Here is a 9,614-nt window from a genome sequence, read left to right on the forward strand (position 1 = left end):
CTTATTGAGTGCCTACTGCATACCAGGCACTGACGGTGAAGGACAAAGACTCCTGGCTTCCCCAGGGGAAGGAGTGGGTAGGGAGATGCACAAAGTAACTAGGTTCACAAAGTGTGGTGGTGGGGCCGTAGGGACAGAGAAGGGCATTTCTGCAGCATGGAGGGGCCAGGGTGGGCTTCCTGGAGGAATGAGGAATATACAGAGACTGCAGAAAGAGGAGACGCCCCCTTGATGAAAAGGAGAGGAGGGGCTGGCCGGTTAGCTCAGTGGGTTAGAGCATGGTGCTGATAACACCAAGGTCCAGGGTTCGATCCCTGTACCAGCCGACACCCCCCAAAAAAGGGGGAAAAAAAAAAGAAAGAAAAAGAGAATAAAAGGAGAGGGAGGAAATAGCATAAATGAAGATCTGGCAGGGGTGGGGGATAACCTGACCCGTACCCTGTGATTCTCCTGGGGGCAGGATTGTCCCTACTAGGATTGGAGATTTGTCCCAGTAACGTGAGTGTGGGAGCCTTTGGCATTTAGTGGTGGCAGTGGGCAGGAAGCCTAGATGTCCTGCAATGCGCCGGACATGTCCTGCGACAAAGAACAGGCCCACGTCCCATGTGACAGTCTGCCGTCTCTCCGGGCATTTGTATAGGTGAAAACCCTGCTTGAAATTATCTGTGTCTGGAATCTAACTTCATTTTACATATAAATGCAATTTTTTTCCACTGCTCAGTTTTAATAGTCACTGAATTTTTCAGGAGTGCAAACTCCGTGTAGCTTGAGGAACGGTTGTTCTTTGTTTCATTTGGATATTAACCAAGAGTTGGTCACCATGTCGGAAAATCACGTCACCAACAGCCTCTCTGCCTGTGATGTTTGAGTCACCCACAGGGCACACCTGTGGCCGTCTGCTCTTGCGGCTATAGCCTTCCTGGGGATCTTCAAACAGGGCAACTGTGTGACTCCTTCTTATGTCTCTAGGGGGGTCCAGTGTCCCCAGTCCCCACATATGATTTTATGGCAAATTACTTTCCTTTTTACCTCCTTTATAAGTAGGGCACAATATTGATATTTCTGAAATCACGTGTATAGGTGAATTATATACCTACTAATTCAACTTCAGGATAGAAAGGTACCTCGCAAAATATCAGTTTTATGCAAAACTGAGCATCAGGTCTGAACGTTCATGAGCTCTCTCACATCGGGACACCAGGAAATGATATCGTGATGGGGGAGCCAGGGCTGAATGGAGCAACCAGCTAGCCGGGGACATAGCCAGGGGCATGTTGGTAAGGAGCACACATGCCAGGGGCATGAATCAGTAATATGGGAATGAATCAGGAGAGGGAAATCAGAATGTCATACCAGCTTCTCCAGGTGGAAACTTAACAAGCACCTTTGCCCAGGGCTGCCCCTTTTGTGACCTCATATGTAGGTCAGATGGTGAAGATTCCAGAGGCCACAGACATATGGCCAGCCCCAATTCAGATTGGAGAATTAGACTTTGAACTTGAATCCACGTAAGATAAAGTCATCTTTTAAGGAGTGTGAGTGACTAACGTCATCCACTGATGAGGGCAGAAAAATGTCAAATGAAAGACATTTTCTGATAAGTGAGCAGGTTACTCTGATAGAGTGCATGTTCTAAAGCCCTGTTTTCACCAAAAGAGAGAGAAATATCCTTTCTATTAATTTTTTTTTAAAAAAAGGTAGTTTCCCTGTTTGATAAATGTGCAAGTGTTTAAAGACTATCAAGAGGATGTCAACTATCCCACCTGGGACCCCTTCGGTTGGGCCCTGGCTGTCACTTAGAGCGAGAAGGCCAGAGAGCCCAGCACTGACCAGGTCACCAAAGGCCTCGGAACTCATATGAAGGAGCTGGAACTTAATCCTGAGTTTATTGGGAAATCATTTGTGCATGTTGAGTGGGCAGTAATGTGATCAGGTTTGCATCCCAGAAAAATCAATCTGGCTACCATCGGGGTGGACAACGGATGGGAGGGGGGTGAGACTGGAGCTAAGCAGGCCAGTTAGGAGCCTGCAGGAGTCACTGGGTTGTGTGTGGGAGGATCGGTGGTGGCATGGATCATCCAGGGGGTATGGTGGTAGCCTGATTCACCCAGGGTGGGGTGGGGTTGAGGGTGGCCCTGTTCTTCTGGGGGGACGAGGGTGAAAGTGACCGTGACCTGAGTTAATAAATGGGCAGGGAAGAAGATAGTCACCTGTAACACTTCTGTAGCCCCGTGCCAGGCACTGCTCACGTACCCTCCAGCAAACCTCCATGGTAGGTCCATTATAATTATTGTCACCCTTTTTACAGGCAAGGACACAGAGGCACAGAGCTTACATCCTTACCATGGTCACATCAATGAAACACCACCCTCAGCAGGGGGATCCCAAAGTCTGCACCCCAGCCACCACACACCACCCTCTCAGAGAGACATCCCAGAGTTCTTTTGGAAGCAGTGTTGACAGGCCTCATGACTAGATTCGTGCTAGGGAAGAATTTGTGTCTGGATGGGCAGCCCCTGGGCAGCCTCACACATGGACAAAGGACACAGGTCCGTTCAGCTCAGAGTCCCTAGCTCAAGCCTGCTCATGCTGCAAATCCAGGAAAGGTGGCTCTGAACTGGGTGGGTGCCGCCAAGAGCCTATTGTCCATGTGGACACAGCTGCCCCAAGGCAGGGCAAGAACCAGAGCGACCTCCAACCTCCCAAGGTCATGGGCAGTCCTTAGGGCCATGAAGGGTGCAGAGGACCCTGCCCATTGTGCCTCTCCATCGTCACCAGTCCTGCCCAGTGAGCAGGGTCCTTGTTCACTGGACCTGGCTGGGAGGGGAGAGGACAGAAGGGCCAGGACTTTCCTCCTCCCTAGGTACCAGACGGTGGCCAGGACACAGACCCTCCCAGCCCTGCAAGCCGCCTTGTGGGTTTGGGGTGCCCTCTGCTGGACATTTTCATTGCTTGCTGTCTGATGCTCGAAGTGGCCTCCGGAATCGCGTATGTCAGGGTTTGTGGTGGGGCGGGGCTGTGGGGTGGGGGGACAGTCACAGGCAGAAGATGGCTAATCCCTCCCCAGTGAGAAAGAAGACACAGGGCGGATGAGCCTATGGTTTTCACTTCACACTTTTGTGCCCCCATCAGTAGGGCTCACATCAATACGGGTCTACCTTGCCGGCACCCTTGCCTCCCCCACCCCGTCCCTCCCAAGGCTGTCTTTGAGTGCATCTTTTATTTAGGATTCACAGTAGCCCGCGATAATCATAGTGTGAAAGCTATTTGAATGGACAGAACTTCTCCTACTACTTACTTATTGGATATTAATGGAATGAACAGAACTATTCCTAACAGCTGTCTCTTATTGAGGAGCCATGTTGTGCCCCATCCTTCGGTACCTATTTACATGAGAAAACTGAGGCCCCTAAAGATTAAGTTGCATGTCTAAAGCCTGTAGCTCTGCAAGAGCAGCCCCTGTGAATGCGGGGCTAGGCTCCCAGGCCAGTGCTCTCTCTGCTTTGCCTTGCTGGCCCCCTGCTAACCCCTCGCCTGCCCTCACTCTGGCCTGTTTCCTCATCTGTAAAATAGAGGTAACGATAACAGCATTACCTCAGAGGGATCGTGTGAAGAGTAAAGGAATATTTACGTATATAAAATTCTTAGACCCTGGCACAAGATAATTGCTCCACAAACACGGGCTTTTAGTATTGACTAGCACAGTACTCTCAGCCCTGCTTGCAAATCAACCGGGAGCTTCAAACGCTGGTGTGCGGGTGCTAGCCTAGAGGTGCTGATTTAATTGGTCTCAGGTGGAGCCCGAGCGTGGGTGTTTGCCGGAGCTCCCAGGTCATTCTGATGTTCAAGTGAAGGTGAGAAGCACCTGAGCCTCCACAGCAGGACTGGCGTCCTGGGTGCCTGGGACAGTGGGCGGCACCCAGCAGGTGTCAGGAAATGCCAAGGGCTGCTCAGACGCTCTTTGCATCATCACCCTTTACTCAGCTCGAGATCACAGCCAGTTTAGATCTCATCTCCCATCAGCTAGGAGGCAGGTCACCCACTCAGACCCAGGTCATCAACCCTGAAATAAAGACAGGCTTTGTCCCATCCTGAAAGTCCCTAATCCAACATGAGGTCACTCAGCCCTGCCTCTCTGCCCAGGGCTCTGGAAGTTCCACTCAGGACTGAACTGAGAATGGACCCGCCCTGTGTCTCCTAAAGTCACCTGCTGCCAGCCCCTGGCTTTCCTAGGTTGTGCCAGTAGGAGAAATTCAGGTCTAGTGAGGACGTGGAGGCAGGTGACTAAGCTCTTTCCTGTGGCTTGGGTCTGGGCTAACCCCTTCCAAGTCACTCAAATCCTTCTTCTGGAAAGGATGATAAATGTTGGCTATTATTACCATTTTGACAAATGACTTCAATTGACTCTCTGTGTCTTCATTTCCTCCTCTGAAAATACCTGGCAGGTTTAGGATCCTAATGATGGATCAAAGAGTAGGGCTGCATCAAAGTAGTGGCTACAGTTGTGTGGGTGTCTATGACAAGGGATGGCCCGGGAGGTGGCTTGCAGCGTCATTCTGGAGAGTGGGCTTTGGTCGATTCACCTGAGCTGAGAAGAGAGATTTGAGACTGGAGGACAAGCGGAGAACGCGCAGTTTGCACCTCAGTCAGACCCAACTCCTCCTCTCTCAAATGGTTTGTAATTGGGACTTGACCGTGGACAGAGGGGGCGCCTGGTGTACTGTCTGATCCTGGTTGGCAGAGAACTCACTCAGGGACCCTGAAGACTCTGTTCGCAGGTCCAGGACTAAGCATTCTCCTCACTGTTTTTCAGGCCCTAGGGCTGAAAACCCCAAGCACTGGAACCAAGTCAGAAAATGTGTGCCGCCTCAAGCAAGCATTTTTGCCCCAACACATAAAGAGACCAGCATTTCTTGAGATCCTCCACGTGGGAGGATGGAGCAAGATGCAAACACAGTAAACACACCCGTCGCCTGTGAGCCTCCAGCAGCCCTGCCAGTGACCACCAACATCTGCTCCCAGGTCAAGACAACTGTGGCTCAGAGGGGTTAAGGGCTGCAGAATTCAGACCCAAATTTGCCAAAGCGAGAAGCCATACCTTACCTAGTCTGCATGCTAGGACAAGATGTGGCTGAAATATCAGCCAGGGCCCCAGAGACCTCCTTAAATTATCTGTAAAATCACATGATGGAAGACGAGGAACATGTCTAAGAAGCAATGAGCTCCCTCATGGAGACACTGAATCACTGACATCTCCAGCGTGGTGTCTTGTGATAAGGGGTTGGCACTGCAAATGTTTGTTGACTTAAACATTTACTTATTCACTCTTTCAACAAATATTTATTGAGCACCTGCTGGGCATTACACGAGGTACAGGGAACAAGACGGATGAGGTCCACAGGCTCATAGAGTTGACATTCCAGGAGTGTGGGGAGCAGGGTAGGCAGGGAACTGAGACAAAAGAGCAAACAAGCAAAGATGGTGAAAGACTGTGACATGGGCAGTGTATCAGTTATCTTTCGCTGCATAACAAACACCCCAAGATTCGTGGCTTACGACAACCTCCATTTATTTCCTCACATTTCTGCAGTGTGGGCTGGACTCAGCTGGATGCTCCTTTCACTGGTCTTGCCTACGTCCCTCACAGGCTCAGCTGTCATCAGGCAGCTGGACTGGGGCTGGAGGGTTTTGAATGGGCTCACTACACATCTGCAGCCTCCATGGGGTGGTCAGCTGCGCCTCCCTCTCCATGTGGTCTCTCACACCCAAATAGGCTAGGCTGAGAGCTTCCTTACATGGCGGCCAGAGGGTTTTAGGAGAGTGAAGGCAGAGCTGCAAGGCCGTCTGGGGCCCAGGCTCTGGGCCTAGCACAATGCCTCTTCTGCCACCTCCAATGCGAGTCACAACAGCAGCCCAGAATCAGGAAATGGGAAAATCAACTCCCGCTTTTCGGTGGGAACAGCTTCAAAATAATATGGCTATGTTTTTCAATTTACCAAAGTCAAGGAAACAAATAAACCAGGAGACAAAATAGGGCAGAAATCAGACATCAGGCCTGTGGACATATTTGCTTGGTCTGAACAGTGTTAGACAAATTTTTTAAAAAATCAAAATAACTGTAAATTCAGAAACCAGGGCATTTCACGTAAACCTCCAGATTTTCCAACTTCTTTGGAAGAATCAGGAGATATGACAACACAGGCCCACATTTCCACATGGCAGCAGACTATTTGCAGGAGAGCAGCCACTCTCCAGTTTGCCCCAGTGCTCCCTCTTTCTATGGACTTCTAGCACCGAGGATGAGCATCTCCTGCCATTTAGGACTCTTCAGCTACTGTTGTTCTGACAGTAGAGGGAAGAGGAGAGTAAAATGTCTCTTCTACCCATAGCTCTCAAAGTGGAGACTGGAGAAAGGAGAGCCCACGTTTGGTTATTTTTATTGCTTATTTCTCTACACCTTTAGTAACCATTTTGGCCTTTCCAGCATTTTAACCCTTTGAATACAGAGTTGGGAGAGAGGGACAGAGAAGTCCCCTGTGAAGAGGTGACACTGATGCTGCGCCCTAAAGGAAGAGAAGTTGGCAGCCAGGATGAGTGTTCAGGGGAGAGGCACAGCACATGCCAATGTCCTGAGGTCACGAGGGCCCCTGCGGCTGGAGCGGGAGCTGGAGACGTTGAGAGGGATCCACGCAGATTGCTGGTGAAGACAGGAGGGTCTTTCTGCTGAGATTCCTTGTCCTTGCTGCTGTTGGAGAAGGAAGCCTGGGCTGCCTCCAGCAACTCGGGTGGGCCCCGGGGCTTCTGCTGTGGCCTCTGTAGGGTAGTAAGTTTGAGAGGCTCAGATTGAGAGAGGACAAAACCAGCAGGCTCTGCCCAGTGAAAACCTGGGCAATATCCAGCCAGCTCTGGAAGTAGATGCATCCTTTCCAAGATGTCCCAAGAATGGTGGTTCTCATCTCCCTGGGGTCTTACTCCTGGGCCCCATCCAGCCTAATCCAATTCTAACTTGTACAGGTGGGGTTGTATAAGTTTCCTATGGCTGCTGGAACAAATCACCACAAACTTAGTGGCTTAAAACAACACAAATGCATTATCTTACAGTTCTGGAGGTCAAATGTCCAATTCCGGTCTCACTGGGCTAAACTCGAGGTGTGGGCAGGCTGGTTTCTTCTCAGGCTCTGTGGGGAACCTGTGTCCTGGCCTTTCCCATCTTCTAGAAGTAGTCCCCATTCTTTGGCCTGCAGTCATGCCGCTTCGACCTCCATGTTTTTGGTCACATCTCCTCTCTCTCTGACCCTCCTGCCTCCCTCTTGTAAGGACTCTCGTGATTACATTGGGCCCACCTGGATAATCAAGGATAATCCCTCCATTTCAAAACCCTAATTAACGACCTCCATGTTTTTGGTCACATCTCCTCTCTCTCTGACCCTCCTGCCTCCCTCTTGTAAGGACTCTTGTGATTACATTGGGCCCACCTGGATAATCAAGGATAATCCCTCCATTTCAAAACCCTAATTACATCCACAAAGGCCCTTTTGCCACATCAGGTAACAGATCACCAGTTCTGGGATTAAGACATGGATGTATTTGGGGGTCAAAGGGTATCATTCCATCTGCCACAGGGTTAGGGAATCTCGAGGGTTTTTCTGCAGAGGTGAGAACTCTGGGCTCTTGCGGCTGTGTCTTGGGGCCCATTGGAGCAGAGGAAGCTTTGTCAGTGTTGGTCCTGCAGTATCGTGTCTACAAAGAGATGGCATAAAAGTGGAAGGACAGTTGTAGAAAGAACACAGGCCTACATATCAAATTGACCCGGATAGAAACCCCAGCTCTGCCCTATGCAAGCCATGTGACTTGAAGTAAGTTAATAGCTGTGACTTTCTCATCTCTTGAGTGAAGGTGGTGAAGACCTCTTAGGGATATTGTGAGATTAACAACTAAGTGCAAAGGACCCCCCATGGGGACCGAGAGGGGAGGTGTCCCATGGACGCTGGCCCCGGACATTCTCTCGGCAGCCCAGGTGAGCCACACCCAGAGTGCCCCTCCATGCCACTTCCCACTGGCTCCTCCTGCCCTGCCTCCCAGTTGCACTGGGCAAACCTGGGCTGGCCGTGCTGGAATTGTTAGTTTCCCCTTTCCTGGCCATGGCTGATAAGTACATCCTGCTGAGTAACAATACATCCACCCTTACGGTAAGATTCCCAGGCTGGGAATTCCCTGAGTATCCCACCTCCAGCCTGGGGGAGTGCGCACTGCCTTTCCCTGCAAACAGTTTAGGAATGGGGGCAGCAGCGCATGGGTGAGGGATCTCTCCCTCTCCCCCAGCTGTCACTGCACTCAGGGAAGAAGAGGTGGGCTGGTGATGGTGACAGTATACGAAAAATGGGTGGCTTACACCTGCCTGCACTGATGGGATTCAGAGACGGAAGCTTAATAACCAGCACAAGGCCTCAGCCCTAGCTCAGATGAACTCATTCAGTTCTCTCTGCCACCCCATGACCAGAGGTCCTGTCATTACCCCCAGGAAATGTGAGGCAGAGACGCCTAGCTAAGGACAAGTTAGTGGTGGAAACTGGATTTGAACCCAAGTTTGGATCCAGAGCATGGGAAGGCTGAAGGGAAGGCTGCCTCCTGTTGAATCTAGTTCATAAAAGTAGTTTACGGGTGGGGGACACTTGCCTGACAAGGCTCCTTCCAGTCCCCAAGGCTGTGGGAGACGGCAGGGTGCTGGACAGATCCCCTGCTCCCATGTGCACCCGTCACACGGCCCCTCAAGCCTCTGACCACCTCTTCAGAGCCTCGGTCCCACCCTGCCTCCAGGACCGTCCCCAGGAGACACCACTTTGGATACAAAAATGGACTCCCCATTTCCTCAATAGTAACATCGAGGCAGCTACCAGAGTGTGGACGCTTTTTCTTGTTTGCTCCGTATCTTCTACTCCTTTTTTTTATTGAAGTAAAATTCACATAACGTAAACCGTTTTCGAGTAAACGACCCAGAGGCATTTAATACATTCGCAGTGTTGTGCACCCATCGCCTCTAGTTCCCAGACTTTTTCATCACCCAAATAGAAACCCTGTAACCATTAGCGGTCACTCCCCGCTCCTCCCTCCACCCAGCCCTTAGCAACCAGGAATCTGCTCTTTGTCCGTAGGAATTTGCCTATTCTGGACATTTATATAAATGGACTCACAGTATGTTGCCTTTGGTGACCGGCTTCTAAGACTGTGCATCAGGTTTCCGAGGTTTGTACACGATGTGACAGGTGTGGGTGCCTCGTTTCTTCATATGGCTGAATAACATTCCATTGTATGAACAGACCACATGTTGTGTATCCATTCTTCTGTTGATGGACATTTGGGTTGTTTCCACCTTTTGGCTAACGTGAATAGCGCTGCTATGAACATCTGTGTACAAGCATTTGTTTGAGTGTCTGTCTTCATTTCTCTCGGGTATATACATCTAGGAGTAGACGAGCGAGGTCCTACAGTACCTGTCTCACCTGCTGAAGAACACCCGACTGTTTCCCACAGTGGCTGTACCATTTTACATTCCTATCAGGAGTGCATGAGGGTTCTAGCATCTCCATATCCTCGCCAACACTTGTTCTTTTTTT

General features: G+C 50.4%; 1 non-coding gene across 1 annotated transcript; it reads left to right on the forward strand.

Annotated features, from left to right (window-relative positions):
• The first annotated feature begins 252 nt into the window (after nt 1-252).
• Nucleotides 253-326, forward strand: TRNAI-GAU. The gene has a single exon. It is a non-coding gene; the product is annotated as a tRNA-Ile (tRNA).
• The last annotated feature ends 9,288 nt before the right edge of the window (nt 327-9,614 follow it).

The sequence above is a fragment of the Galeopterus variegatus genome, unplaced genomic scaffold (assembly GCF_000696425.1).
Source record: "Galeopterus variegatus unplaced genomic scaffold, G_variegatus-3.0.2 Scaffold982, whole genome shotgun sequence".
Classification (NCBI taxonomy): Eukaryota; Metazoa; Chordata; class Mammalia; order Dermoptera; family Cynocephalidae; genus Galeopterus; species Galeopterus variegatus.